Raw genomic sequence first — 15,070 nt, 5'->3', positions numbered from 1 at the left:
CTGGAACACTCATATGTCCTACTTATGTGCCACGTGTCTTCAACGCCCTCCCGGACTATATTTATGATATCACATCACTGAAAACTCTAAGAAAAGAACTCAAGTGTCTTAACCTTGATAGTATTTAGTGCCTGCTCCGTGTGCGTTTATGACGATCCTGATGTGCTGGTTGCTATAGCTACCGCAGATTCGAAATGTTGCCTCTTCTTTTTTATTTTATTTTTGGTCTCCGTGCATTGTGTTACACTTTATTTGGGACTCACGTCTGTAAGTGTTTATTCTATTTACGTTGTTACATTCATTTGTACATTGCTTTCGTATGCTGTATTTTTTTTCTGTAATTAGTACTCTGTGCTACAATCGGGGAGGGGGGAGGGGAGAAAGGGGGTTGGGGCGGGGAAGTGGGTGGGGAAAGTTTTATTATCTTTCAGTTCTCATTTTGAAGGCCATGCCTTTACCTTATCACTTAAGTGGACTTTTCTCATTTTTTGTTTTTGGGTGTCATCCCACAAGCCCTTCGCTGGCTTTGATGTGCCCGCAAACGTATGTCTTTAATAGTCCCACTGAGTCAATAAAATGTATGTATGTATGTATGTATGTATGTATGTATGTATGTATGTATTATTATTATAGTTATTATTATTCAGTCTACAGTGGACTCCTTCAAAGAGAAATATGACTCGGTGCTGGCTCTTGCAGTGACCAATGAGGAATCAATAAAAGATCTCCAAAAGGACGTCCACCAAATGAAAACAGTGATGGAGGAGCAGTCACAGGAGATCTCAAGGCTGAAAGAAGAGTTGAACGACTCGCAGCAGTACAGCCGCCGTTGTAATATGGAGGTACAGGGTCTTGCTTACACGCCGAGGAAGGACCTGGTTAAGGTCATGGAAGATCTCTCCCAGAAAATAAGCCTTCCGTCATTGCGCTCTTCGGACATCGTCGCAATCCATCGCCTTCCAACCAAACGAGACACAGCCCCGCCAGTACTGATTAAGTTTGCCTCAGTCGAGATTAAGGAAGCCTGGATGGCTGCACGTGGCAGGCTGCAGAAGCTATCGCTGACTGATAACGAACCTAAATTATATTTTAACGACAACCTAACCCCAGCAAACAAGGAGCTTTTCTGGATGACGAGAACGAAAGGGAAAGAAAATGGATACAAATACATTTGGCTCAAAAACGCAAAAATTTATGCCCGCAAAAACGAGGGCTTTCCGGCTCTACGCGTAAACTCAGTTAGGGACCTCGAGAAGCTCATCTAAGAAATGACAGTTTGCTTTTCTATTCCAGACTGTGGCTCTTTTCACCAGGTTTTAGGACCTACTTCTGAATACTCTTTTACCATTATTCACGTTAATATTAGGAGCTTACGTAAACATTGGGAGCAGTTTCGGGTTTTAGTTAGTGATTTTAACCCTCCCATTGACGTATTTGTGCTTACTGAAATTAGTATCTCATCATCGCAAGGCAACCAGTTTGTGTTGAATGGTTATAACGAGTTGTTTCACACCCGTGAACGCAGTAGAGGTGGAGGTATTGCTATATATGTTAAAGAAAAGTGGCTATCTACAAGTTTGGATGTCTCTTTCTCCCATGCTGAATCTCTCGCTATAAGTATTTCTCAGTCTGGATTTTCTTTATATTTATTAACAATTTACAGGCCTCCATCAGAAAATGTCTCACTTTTTCTTGCAGAACTAGAAGTTGCACTTAAAGAGTCTCGCTCCGAAGGGCAATTTTGCATGGTCGGCGACTTGAATATCGACACCCTTAAACCTTACAAGTCCAATGTTTGCGATTACTTAACCCTGCTTTCGGAATATGGAATTGAAAGTACTATCAGCCTCCCCACAAGAGAGGAGCTCATATCTGGAAAGTTAGTCGCATCCTGTATTGATCACATAAATACCCGCTCTCCTGACACCACCGTAAAATCTGCCGTCATCACTAATAAGCTCTCCGATCACTACTTCATAGGTTGTCGGTTACAAAGGGAGGTGAATGAGCGAAAAGAAAAAGCACGCGGTTGTACTTTCGTTGCGATTACTGATACAGTCAAATTTGATCTGTCGGTAGCTACATTTGACTGGAATCAAATATTGATGTCGGTAGAGCCCGCCGCTATTTATAGCGTTTTTGTAGAGGTATTCCAGTCTTTCTATCGTAACTCATTAAAAGAAGTGAAATTCAAGAAACGGTCGGATAAGCCCTGGTTAAACACCGACATCATGGTAGCCATTAAGACTAAGGAGGCATTGTGGTTGCGTTCACGCCGTGCCCCTAAAAACTTAGAGCTGAGCGCCGAATTTAAATGTGCAAGGAACCGTGTAAATGCGATTATTAGGTCCGCGAAACGACGTTACTTCCAGAGGAAGTTTTTTGAGACAAGATCAAATCCACGGGAAACATGGGAGTTAATAAACACCTTCAGAGGGCGCGCATCGAAACAACCGATAAATATTTCTCTAGAGAGGCATTTCGGAGCTAACTTACAATCCACCGTCGATGATTTCAACAAGATATTTGCTTCGACGTCAGGTATCGCCAGAGATCGTAAAGATACCTCTACCAGTTCAGAGCATAAGCTCAGATCACCTTCCTCGGCATTTTTACCTCCTCTTGATTTAAGTATATTGCGCTCTATTTTATTTGGTATAAAGCGGAATAAAGCACCTGGAATCGATGGCATCCGCGTTGGTGACCTATGTCGTAACTTCGATGCAATTAAAGAAGTCCTCCTTGTAATGATAAATGGTTTTTTGAGTTCTGGTATTATCCCCGTTGACCTGAAAACTGCACTTGTGAAACCCCTTTTTAAAGGAGGCACACCAAAAAAGCATGAGAGCTACCGTCCTATCTCAATCTTGCCATGCATTGGGGAAATATTAGAAAAGCACCTATTCACAGTGATGTCAAGCTTTATCGACAGCTCTGACATGTTGTCAAATAACCAGTATGGTTTTGTGGCAGGGAAAGGTACCCAGCTACTCCTGGAAGACTTTGCAGATCTTATTCACGCCGCATTTGAGAACAACCTATTTGCGTGTGCACTTTTTTTTAGCATTCGACGCCGTTAGCCATGACGTGCTTCTCAGCAAACTACATAATTTCGGCTTCCGCGGTTCATTTTTTCTTCTCCTACAAAATTTCTTTTCGGAGCGTTCGCAGATCGTGTCTGTAGGACAATTTAGGAGCACGCGCGTAATGATAAAAGCTGGTGTCCCTCAGGGTTCGGTGTTGTCGCCACTTCTGTTTAATATATACGTAAACGATATTTCCACCAGAGTATCCAAGTGTCGTCTATTTCAGTATGCAGATGACACCTTGCTCGTCTCTCGCCATCTGAACTACTATCATGCTGTAAACTTATTGAAACATGATGCCACGCAAATAATGGACTGGTTTGATGAAAATTTAATCACAATTAATGCGTCAAAAACAAAACTGGTATGCTTCAGAAACCCACTCAAGAAAGTGAACCTTGACTCACCAGTCACTCTACACAAATCGAATTGTACTGACTGTCTTTGTTCTCAGCTGGACTATGTTGATAAAGTTAAGTATTTGGGAGTGTATTTCGATTCAGACATGTCATGGAATTCCCATATGTCGTACCTTTGTAAAAGGATTCGGAGCGTAAGCTGTTTACTTTCCAACAACAAAGTGTTTATGCCGTTTGCGGTAAGAAAGTCTATCGCGCATGCCCTAGGCTATAGTATAGTTAGGTACGGTATAACGATTTTTGGTAACTGTGCAGAACTATGGAAAATTAAAATCGATCGTATTTTGAGGGCCATGTTAAAAAGCGTTGGGTATAATAGCGATTTTCCGACTGATATTAATGTTTTTGAGGCACTACAGATGCCGAATTTCTCTGCTCTTTTTGTACAAAGTGTAGTACTTCGTCACTTTTGGAGCAATGATTTCAAGCTCCCCTTCGTCAGTCACAAAAGTCTCCGACATACGCCACGTTTTGTAACCCCTCGTTGTGTGACACGCTACGGCAAACGAGTTCGCTCGTATTATGTGCCCTTCATCTTTAACACACTTCCGGAGCACGTCATCGAGGCCAGCACAAAAAAACAACTGAAGAAATTGATGAACAGTTTGTCTGTTTAGTATTGCTGCAGCATTGTTTTCTCTATTTATTGTTCTTCCTGGTGTATGATTCACATTTGAGTATGACTTGTGTGGTCTTGTGCAACAAGTCTTCTCTGACTAACAAAACCGTATTGTATCATGTACCTTTTTTTTCTATGAATATAGCGTACACAGTGTGTTCGTGCTATGAAAAACTATTACATTATCCACAGACTAATCAATTCGCACGTTCCTCTTTGCGAGCCGATTGTGTTGTACTTTATTTCGGATAATTCTTGTGAAACAAGTCTGTGTGTGAGTGCGTGTGTTTTGTGACTCATCTACAGGACAAGCCTACTCTTCCTGACATTCCCACTAAGGAGACTGACATTTCGGGTGACTTCTTATATTTTGTATGCCCCTGTGAATGCATGATTTTCCTCTTCCTTTTATTTTACAATGGTGGACTTGATCCTACAAGCCTCTGTGGCTTTGATCAGTCCTGACTCCTGGAACTGAAATGGCATATTTGCACCACGGAATAAAACTATTATTATTATTATTATTATTATTATTATTATTATTAATATTATTAAATTCCCCACTTTGAATGCATTTTTTTTTCTTTCTTTCTAGCAATTGGTGTTGGCGGTAGTACCAATAAGCTTATCGTGTGTTTTGACTTTGTGTTTACTTTTTATAATTTTTAAGTGTATTTTTCTAGGGCTTGTCCGTTGTTTGTGTTGTCCGTACTATTGCTTTATACCCTGTTCTGCCTTACATGTTAACACAGTGCACCTGTACCAAGACCGCAAGGTTGTTCCCGGGCACGAATAAAAACATTGATTGATTGATTGATTGATTGATTGATTGATTATTATTATTATTATTATTATTATTATTATTATTATATATTTAATGCAGGTGCTTCAAATAGAACTATATACACATATCGGAACCGTCAAGCCTTTAGGGCTTTGACGGTTCCGATATGTGTATATAGTTCTATTTGAAGCACCTGCATTAAATATTATTATTATTATTATTATTATTATTATTATTATTATTATTATTATTATTATTATTATTATTATTATTATTATATTATTATTATTATTATTATTATATAACAGCGAGGTCGGTGCGCGACCTTGAACGGGTCGCGCACCGACCTCGCTGAACCTGTCCAGCCTTCGGGGCACCCACGCCGTCGGGACCCATCCAACTTTAACGGGGCTGGGTTCCGCGGGGCGGGACACAAGTTCCCCACGGCAAGGCGTCCGTTGTTGAGGGGAGGCGCGGCAGCCAGCTGTATACCTGTGGCACTGCCACCCCCTCGTCCACGTCACCAACGCGCTGTGTTCGTGACGCGTCTAGGCTCATCTTGTGATCCTGCAGGCCTTCAGGCTCACATCCAAGGGCGGGGCCCTGTTCGTGAGCTCGTATGCACCCGGCTCAAGACACGGTATGAGGGCTACTCGTCCTTCCACGTGACGGCTGCGGAAGACGAAATGGAGAAACTTTTCGATCCCCTCCTCTGGCCAGAGGGAAGCCTCTTCAAGGAGTTCACAGGCCAGCTGACTGACAGCCGTACCTATCAAGCGGTATCTCCAACACCTTTCTCCAATAATGCCGAAACAGATACCTAAACTAGACATTTATTATCAAAATGTCCGAGGTCTCCGCACAAAAGCTAATGAATTTTTTTCTAACGTAACCCTAACTCATGCATCTATTATTGTGCTAACCGAGACCTGGCTCTGTTCGAATATTTCTTCATCTGATCTCTTCCCACCAAATTTCACAGTATTTCGACGCGATCGCACATTCTCTACATTGAAAAAGACAGGGGGTGGGGTGCTGATAGCAATTGATACGTCGTTACAATGCGTTAGGCGTCCAGATCTCGAGACATCATTTGAGTCAGTGTGGGTAGAGCTACAATGCGCTAATGGCGAGCGTATCCTTCTCGGCTCTTATTACTTGCCCCCTGATACCTCTCCTGATGATTTTAGCCAATGTCTACTAGGCATTGAGCGCACAACCAACGCCCTTGAAAAATTTAAATTTATGGTTCTTGGCGATTTCAATGTCCCCAACATATGTTGGGAAACAGCCTCTGCGTCCTCAAAACATTACTATATTATTCAAAAATCTCATCTTTTGCTTAATTTCGCATCATTTACGAACTTAAGACAATATAACTGTATCCCGAACACCCAGGGCAACATGCTTGATCTTTGCTTCTCGGATCTTGACTGCATAGATGTAACTGAGGGTGCGTCAGGCTTGGTTCCCCCCGACGGATATCACCCCCCTTTGGAGATTAGTATACCTGTCCGACAGGGCATGAGACGTTGTTCACGGAAACATCCTGAAGGGAATAGACACAATTTTTGCGCTGGAGATTATGTTAGTTTGTACGATCATTTCTCCAATTACGACTGGTCCTCAATTATCCTGTGTTCTGACGTCGATCAACAGGTTCGCGATTTCACTCGAATCGTCCGAGAAGGAATGGATCAATTCATCCCGCTTCGTAAAACATCAGGCTCAAAGTTTCCCTTCTGGTTCTCGCACGAATTACGTACTTTAATGAATAAGAAATTGCGCGCTCATCGAAAGTTTAAAAAGAACGATACCCCCGAATTAAAATCAGAATTTGGGCACTTTAGGTCTCTCTGCAAGGAAGTTTTTAAACGTGATCGTCAGGCGTACACTGATTCCGTCGAGTTGCAGCTAACTAAAAATCCCAAAGAATTCTGGAAGTATGTTCGCTCTCGGTCCCAGAAAAAAGGTAGAGGAGAGATCACCCTGCTGGACTCACAGGGAAACTCGACGACAGATGTTTGTGAAATTTTTGCACGCCACTTCCAGTCTGTTTTTAAGCATCATCCAATCCCTTCAACTACTGCCGCGCCAGCTGTCTCTGGGAATGCATCCTGTATTGCACTCTTTGACGAGGAGCTACTGCATGAGTGTGTAAAAAAAATGAAACCATCATTGTCTTCTGGCCATGATGGTATTCCGTCAGTCCTCTTGAAGGCATACAGTGCCATATTTATTCCTGTTCTAGTACAGATTTTTAACAACTGCCTAAAGAATGAGGTCTTTCCCGCCATGTGGAAAACGGCACTTGTTGTACCTGTGCATAAGTCCGGTCCAAAAACAAATGTGTCGAACTACAGACCTATATCTCTTCTTTGCACATTTTCGAAGCTCCTCGAAGTGGCACTACACAAAATATTGTCATTCAATCTCAAGCGTTATCTTATCCCTAACCAACATGGATTTATGGCGGGTCGCTCGACCACAACTAATCTCGCCTGTTTTATGTCAACCGCTGCTCACGCCGTCGCTAACAGAGGCCAGCTTGATGTGATTTACTTTGACTTGAGTAAAGCGTTTGACATTGTTAATCATGAAATGTTACTGGCTAAACTGTCAAAGCTAGATATTCACAACTCATTGCTTTCATTGCTCGAAAGTTATTTGCGTGACCGGAAGTGCTTTGTTAGCTCGAATAATAATTTTTCTGCTACTTATGAGGCGACAACGGGTGTGCCTCAGGGCTCCGTTCTCGGACCTCTTCTGTTTTCAGTTTTTGTTAATGATGTTTCGACTGTGATTCGTCACTCTTCATTTCTTCAGTACGCAGATGATATTAAGATGTTTATGGAGGTACGAGAAGACCGAGACTGTGTTTTGCTACAGAGAGATGTTGATGCTTTTGAAGAATGGTGCCGGGGGAATGACCTAAAGATAAATAGCTCTAAAACGAAAGTCGTGTCGTACACTCGTAAGACACATAACATTGTATTCCCATATGTTATTCAGACAGACCTTTTGGAACGTATGAACAGAATCAAAGATCTTGGCGTAGTGTTTGACAGCACCTTAATCTTCTCCAGTCATGTGGATCACATCGTGAACGCAGCTCTACGCACGCTCGGTAGTGCGTGCCGCATCACTAAAGAGTTTATTAACCCCTGCACATTTCTTATACTCTACAGTGCATTGTGTCGACCACAGCTTGAATACGCTTCTGTTGTATGGAATGGAATTTGTGCCACAAATTCCTTGAAAATAGAACGGGTTCAGAACAAGTTTCTTTCCATCTATAGACATCGTTGCTCAGCGCGCATTGTACCCACCACTACTGATGTCCCTGTCCCTGTTCAGCGTAGCGTGGCACTACCTACCCTGCTTCGTAGGAGAGAACTTGCCGATATCTTATTTTTATACAAACTTGTCCACGCCGTCACTGATTGCACGGTATTGACGTCAAGAGTACTCTTAAAAATTCCTCTAAAAACAACAAGGCAAAATGCGTCCTTCTGCAACAGGCGTCTACTCAACCTCCACGATCCTGTGTCCAGACTTGGGCATACTTATAATTCTTCTTTTTCTGAAACACTCGACATATTTAACAATAACACGCTGCAGTTTGTAAAAACGTTAAAGGCCATCACTTAAATTAGAACTGTATGCACTAACTTGCGGCGTTCACGCCGAAATTCCCCACTTTGAATGCATTTTTTTTTCTTTCTTTCTAGCAATTGGTGTTGGCGGTAGTACCCTTAAGCTTATCGTATGTTGTGACTTTGTGTTTACTTTTTATAATTTTTAAATGTATTTTTCTAGGGCTTGTCCGTTGTTTGTGATGTCCGTACTATTGCTTTATACCCTGTTCTGCCTTACATGTTAACACAGTGCACCTGTACCAAGACCGCAAGGTTGTTCCCGGGCACGAATAAAAACATTGATTGATTGATTGATTATTATTATTATTATTATTATTATCGCTGCGGGATGGCGCCGAGTAAAGACGCCTGCCTGATCTGTTCCCGCTGCTTCTACGGACGACAACAATATCTACAGTGTTCCGGATGCAGACTGCGTGCGCATACCAAGTGCGTATGTTGGCCTGTTGACGTACGCGAGTTTCTGCAATCCGGCGTGCCCTCTTTCACCTGTGCGAGCTGTGAAAAGATCAGCAGTGGTGCTAGCCCTAACCACGTCGCCATGGCCTCCAACGACCACCGCAACGTGGCCCCCCTCTCCCACTTCTCCGTGTCGCCCTCACCCACCGACGCCGCTCGTCCCGAAAAGGGTGAGAGGTCACTTCCCTCCTCTCCCTACATCGGCAACACGGGCGTCGATTCTCTGCGGGCCCTTCTGCTCGACGCGCTTCAGGGAATCTCGTTCCTCACGGATCAAGTTGCCGCGCTCAGGGATGAGAACGCGCAACTCCGTCGAGAGTACAAGCACGACGCCCAGCAGCAGGCAGCCACGCTGCACAACATACAGGCGGAGTTAAGGAGCTTCCGCCATGAGCCCAAGCAAGGCGGAAAAAAGCCCCCATCGTCCTACGCTGCGGCGGCCAGCCTCCAGGACCCGGTTGGTTTGATCCGAGATCAAAGAGGCAACACTCGCCCTGTAACGGAGGCTACGTGTGCGTCAGGCGCCGCTGCACCTGCTGCCATTGGAGGCGAACGCTCCGTGGCCTCTATCCTGGATTCGAGGACGCACCCCCGCCATCAAGACAAGTTCAACCAGGACGGAGGAGGCTTCCGCGAGACAAGGCCAAAGCTCCCCAGGACGAGGCGTCCTTTGCTCAAGGGAAGCGCTTCAGCCAGCGGTATTCCCGTGGCACCACCTCCCTCTCAACCACGGCGACAACGTGCTGTGTTTGTGACACGACTGGGCCCCAACTGCGACGCTCCAAGCCTCCAGGCTCACATCGAGCAGGGTGGCACCCTGAGTGAGCTTGTGTGCACGCGACTTAAGACGCGTCACGATGGTTACTCCTCGTTCCACGTGACGGCTGCTGAGCAGGATATCGAGAAACTGTTTGACCCCCTTCTCTGGCCAGAAGGAAGCCTTTTTAAAGAATTCACTGGCCAGCTTACAGAGAGCCGCATCTATGAAGCGGCCCGCCAATCGCTGCCCTCCTCCGGAAATGCCGACGAAAATACATAGCCTAGATATCTATTACCAGAACGTCCGTGGTCTTCGCACAAAGACTAACGAATTTTTTTCTAACGTCGCTTTTACTGCTGATTCTATTATTGTTCTCACTGAAACTTGGCTTTGTCCAGATATTTCTTCTTCTGAATTTTTCCCACCAAATTTTACGGTATTTCGGCATGATCGCGAATTGTTTAATAAGAAAAAGACGGGGGGAGGTGTTTTGATAGCAGTTGATGCGTCATTACCGTGCATCAGACGTCCTGACCTGGAGACATCGCTTGAGTCAGTGTGGGTAGAACTGAAAAGTGTCAATGGTGAACGCATTCTGCTTGGCGCATACTACTTGCCGCCCGACACCTCTCCTGATGAATTCAACCGATGTCTTCTTGCTATTGAAAGTACAACTAGTGCTCTAGATAATTTCAAATTTATTGTTCTTGGTGATTTCAATGTCCCCAATATAAGCTGGGAAACAGCTACAGCGTCTTCTAATAATTACTACCTTGCTCAGAAATCTACGTTTTTACTTAACTTTGCATCATTTACGAATCTAAAGCAACACAATTGTATTCCCAATTGCCAGGGAAACATGCTAGATTTGTGTTTCTCAGATTTAGATGATATACGTGTAACTGAGTGTGCCTCAAGTTTAGTTCCACCTGACAGATATCACCCCCCTCTGGAGATCGTGGTAGCTCTTCGAGAGGGCGTGAGGCGTTGTTTACAGAGTCATTCTAATGTGACTAGTCACAATTTTTCCGCTGGAGACTACGTTGGTTTATACAACCATTTTGCCGAATACGATTGGTCATCGATCATTCGATGCACTGACGTCGATGAACAGGTTCGTGAGTTCACACGCATCGTTCGAGAAGGGATGCACCAGTTTATCCCGTTACGGAGAACCACAGGTTCTAGGTTTCCCTTTTGGTTCTCACGTGAATTACGCAGATTAATGAATAAGAAGTTGCACGCTCACAGAAAATTTAAAAAGAACGGTCTCCCTGGATGGAAATCAGAATTTAGGCGTCTAAGGTCTTCATGCAGGGAAGTTATGAAGCGTGATCGTCAGAGGTACGTTAATTCTGTTGAGATGCATTTAACTCAGAATCCCATGGAATTTTGGAAATACGTTTGGTCTCGATCAAAGACAAAATGTGGGAGGGAGATCACATTGCTGAACTCACAGGGAAACTCTACCACCGATGTTTGCGACATTTTTGCCCACCATTTCCAGTCCGTATTTAGGCATCAACCGAACTCTCCCATTAACGCCGCGCCAGCTGCCTCTAGTAATTCAACCTGTATTGCGTTTTTTGATGAGGAGCTATTACACGAGTGTGTAAAGAAGATGAAGCCGTCTTTGTCTTCTGGCCATGACGGCATTCCGTCTGTCCTATTGAAGGCCTATAGTGCAATATTTATCCTTATTTTGGTACACATCTTTAACAACTGCGTAAAAACCGAAGTGTTTCCCCTCCTGTGGAAAACAGCACTTGTTGTACCCGTACATAAGTCCGGTTCAAGAACAAGCGTCTCAAATTACAGGCCTATATCTCTTCTTTGTACATTTTCAAAACTGTTCGAAACAGCTTTACACAAAATATTGTCGTTTAAGCTCAAACATTCTCTCATCCCTAGCCAACATGGTTTTATGGCGGGTCGCTCAACCACGACTAACCTCACTTGTTTCATGTCAACTGCTGCTCAGGTCGTCTCTAATAGAGGCCAACTTGATGTAATCTACTTTGATCTAAGCAAAGCGTTTGATCTTGTAAATCACGACATGTTGCTGGCAAAGCTGTCAAGGCTTGATGTCCACAGGTCGTTACTTTTATTGCTCAAAAGTTACTTGCGTGATAGACTGTGTTTTGTCAGCTCGAATGGTAATTCGTCTGCTGCTTATCAGGCTACGACGGGTGTACCTCAAGGTTCCGTTCTTGGCCCCCTTCTGTTTTCAGTTTTTGTGAATGATGTTTCGGCTGTGATCCGTCACTCTTCCTTTCTACAATATGCAGATGACATTAAGATGTTTATAGAGGTACGAGACGAACGCGACTGTGTTCTGCTACAAAATGATGTATATGCATTCGAAAACTGGTGCAATCAGAATGCCCTAAAACTAAATAGTTCGAAAACTAAAGTCATGTCCTACACTCGAAAGACACATAATATTATATTCTCTTATGACATTCAGTCAGTTCTTTTGACACGTGTGAATGAAATCAAAGACCTTGGAGTTGTATTTGATAGTACATTACGCTTTTCGAGTCATGTTGACCATATTGTGAGCTCAGCTTTACGTACGCTTGGTATCACGTGCCGCATTACTAAAGAGTTTAATAACCCTAGTACTTTTGTCACACTGTACAGTGCTTTATGTCGACCACACGTCGAGTATGCCTCTGTTGTATGGAATGGAATCTGCGCGACAACCTCGGCTAGAATCGAACGTGTTCAGAATAAGTTCTTATGTATCTACAGACATCGTTTCCCGTCGCGCAATGCGTCCACCTCAAACGATGATCCAGCAGTCCCAGTCCAACATAGCTTGGCATTGCCCACCCTGCGGCGTAGGAGAGAACATGCCGACATCCTATTTCTGTACAAACTTATTCATGGCGTCACTGACTGCACATCATTGATATCAAATGTGCGTTTGAAAATTCCCGTAAAAACTACAAGGCAAAATGCATCCTTCTACAATGCTCCCGTAACTAATCTTCACGACCCCGTGTCGAGAATTGGGCACACCTACAATTCCTCTTTTACAGACTCTATTGATATATTTAACAATAACACACCGGAGTTCATCAGAGCGCTGAAGTTCCTCACCTAAATTTGACTTCCCTTTTTTTTTTTTTTTTTGCTCCTGATTAAGTTCCTCAGAACCAATTTTTATACTCTCGCTTTCCTTTCCTTTCGCTATCGTGGTGGTATAGCCTAGCGAGTTTATGTGACATATGTGATCTTTTTTAAGTGTTTTATTGTTTACTGTTTCTTTGTTGTGTGTAGTGTTGATTTCCATGTTTCCTGAGTGCACCTGTACTAAGACCGCAAGGTTGTTCCTGGGCACTTCAATAAAAACATTGATTGATTGATTGATTGATTGATTATTAATGTGCCTTAGGGTCCCACGTGTGCCTACTCGTCTTCTGTCATCTTTTTATGTTTCTAGGACGTTTAGTCCGGTAAACCCAATTGTGAGAATGGCTCAGCGTTTGAATGATTACTCTGAAAAACTTGATATTTTCAACCCTTGCTACAGGACGTTTGTCCTTTCTATTAAAAACTTGCCCGTGCAGGATGAGCATTGCTGAATTGCTTTGTTATGTCTGAACGTCGTCATCTCCATGTCGTGTTTTCTGGTGGTGCACTTGTTGTCCTTCGGTCTTGTGTTCCGTCTCTACTGTTACTGCCTCGTTTTTATTTCATTGTACTAATTACTCGTGCACTGCCTAGTATTATGCTAAAAATGTATCTTATTTTCTGCGGAGATGTGTATAGTGTGTTTTTTTTTTTGTTTTTTGTTTTTGTTTTATCCACCAGTGTACCAGCACCAAGACCTCAGGGTTGTTCCTGGGCACTGTATAATAAAGATTGATTGATTGATTGATCATTATTATTATTATTATTATTATTATTATTATTATTATTATTATTATTATTATTATTATTATTATTATTATTATTATTATTATTATTATTATTAATGTGCCTTAGGGTCCCACGTGAACTGTGCCTTAGGGTCCCACATGAAGTCAAAAACTGGATTGCCTAACGTCCCTCAAGGCCAACGTCGACAGCCTCCTTTCTTTATCAGCCAAAATAGACCAGCTCTTGACATTAAAACCTGTAGTCGAGAAACTAAAATCTGCACTAACAGAGATTCAAAAGTCGGTTGACTTCCTGTCGGAGAGCTACGACTCTCTGCTCTTGGCAGCCACCGCTAACGCATCATCAGTGACAGAACTCCGGAACGAGACCACATCACTGAGAGAGATAGTTACGGAGCAGTCCAAGACCATTGAACACCTCCAGGACGAGTTAAATTACAGTGATCAGTATAGCCGACATTCAAATCTCGAAATACATGGGCTGCCTTGTTCCTCAAATTAGAACTTGATCACCGTCGTCAATGAGCTGGCCAGTGAGCTCGGCCTAGCTGACTTCCAACCAAGTGACATAGTGACCATGCACCGCCTACCATCTTGACGTGACATCCCGCCACCTATACTGGTCAGATTCTCTACGGCAGCGCTTAGAGATCAGTGGCTTTCCACAAGAAAAAAGCTGCGGCCTCTTTCAGAAAACGGGTCTTTACCCAAACTCTTCTTCAACGAAAACCTCACCCGCAGGAACAAGGAGCTCTTTTGGAAGTTACGTGAGAAAGTAAGAGACATGCATTACAAATTCACATGGGTGAAGAATGGTAAACTGTTTGCAAAGAAAACAGAATCCTCTCCTGCAGTACGCATCCATCAGTTTGCTGACCTGGAGAAGATTGTATAGCTCTTCTCTTGCCAAACCGACAGATAACAAGGTATCGAATGACAACATCGAATTATGGAGGTACAGTTTTCTAACTGCTCAGACTTTTTATCTCTTCAACGTTTCTTTGACACAGTCAGTGATAGCACTTTTGGTTTGTTACATGTTAACATCAGGAGTATTCGAAAATATTGGGATGAGTTTACACTAACTGTCAAAAATGCAACGTCACTATTTGATGTTTTTGTCCTTACAGAAATTAATGTTAAAGACGTTTCCTGTAATGAATTCCAAATACCAGGGTATAATGCACACTTTTTCACGCGTTCGGTTGGCCGAGGAGGAGGAATTGCTATCTTTGTGAGAGATTCGTGGGGTACTGAAAAGCTTGATGTCGATTTCGTTAATTGTGAGACACTCTTTATAAGGATATGGAATTCTAAATGGTCTTTACTTTTGCTAGCCTTCTACAGACCTCCTTCGGCTCATCCTTTGAAGTTTTTGGAAGAGCTCAGGAATAAGC

The sequence above is a fragment of the Ixodes scapularis genome, unplaced genomic scaffold (genome assembly GCF_016920785.2).
Source record: "Ixodes scapularis isolate PalLabHiFi unplaced genomic scaffold, ASM1692078v2 PGA_scaffold1__304_contigs__length_218370807, whole genome shotgun sequence".
NCBI classification, from domain to species: Eukaryota; Metazoa; Arthropoda; class Arachnida; order Ixodida; family Ixodidae; genus Ixodes; species Ixodes scapularis.
Note: the sequence above shows the minus strand (reverse complement) of the source record.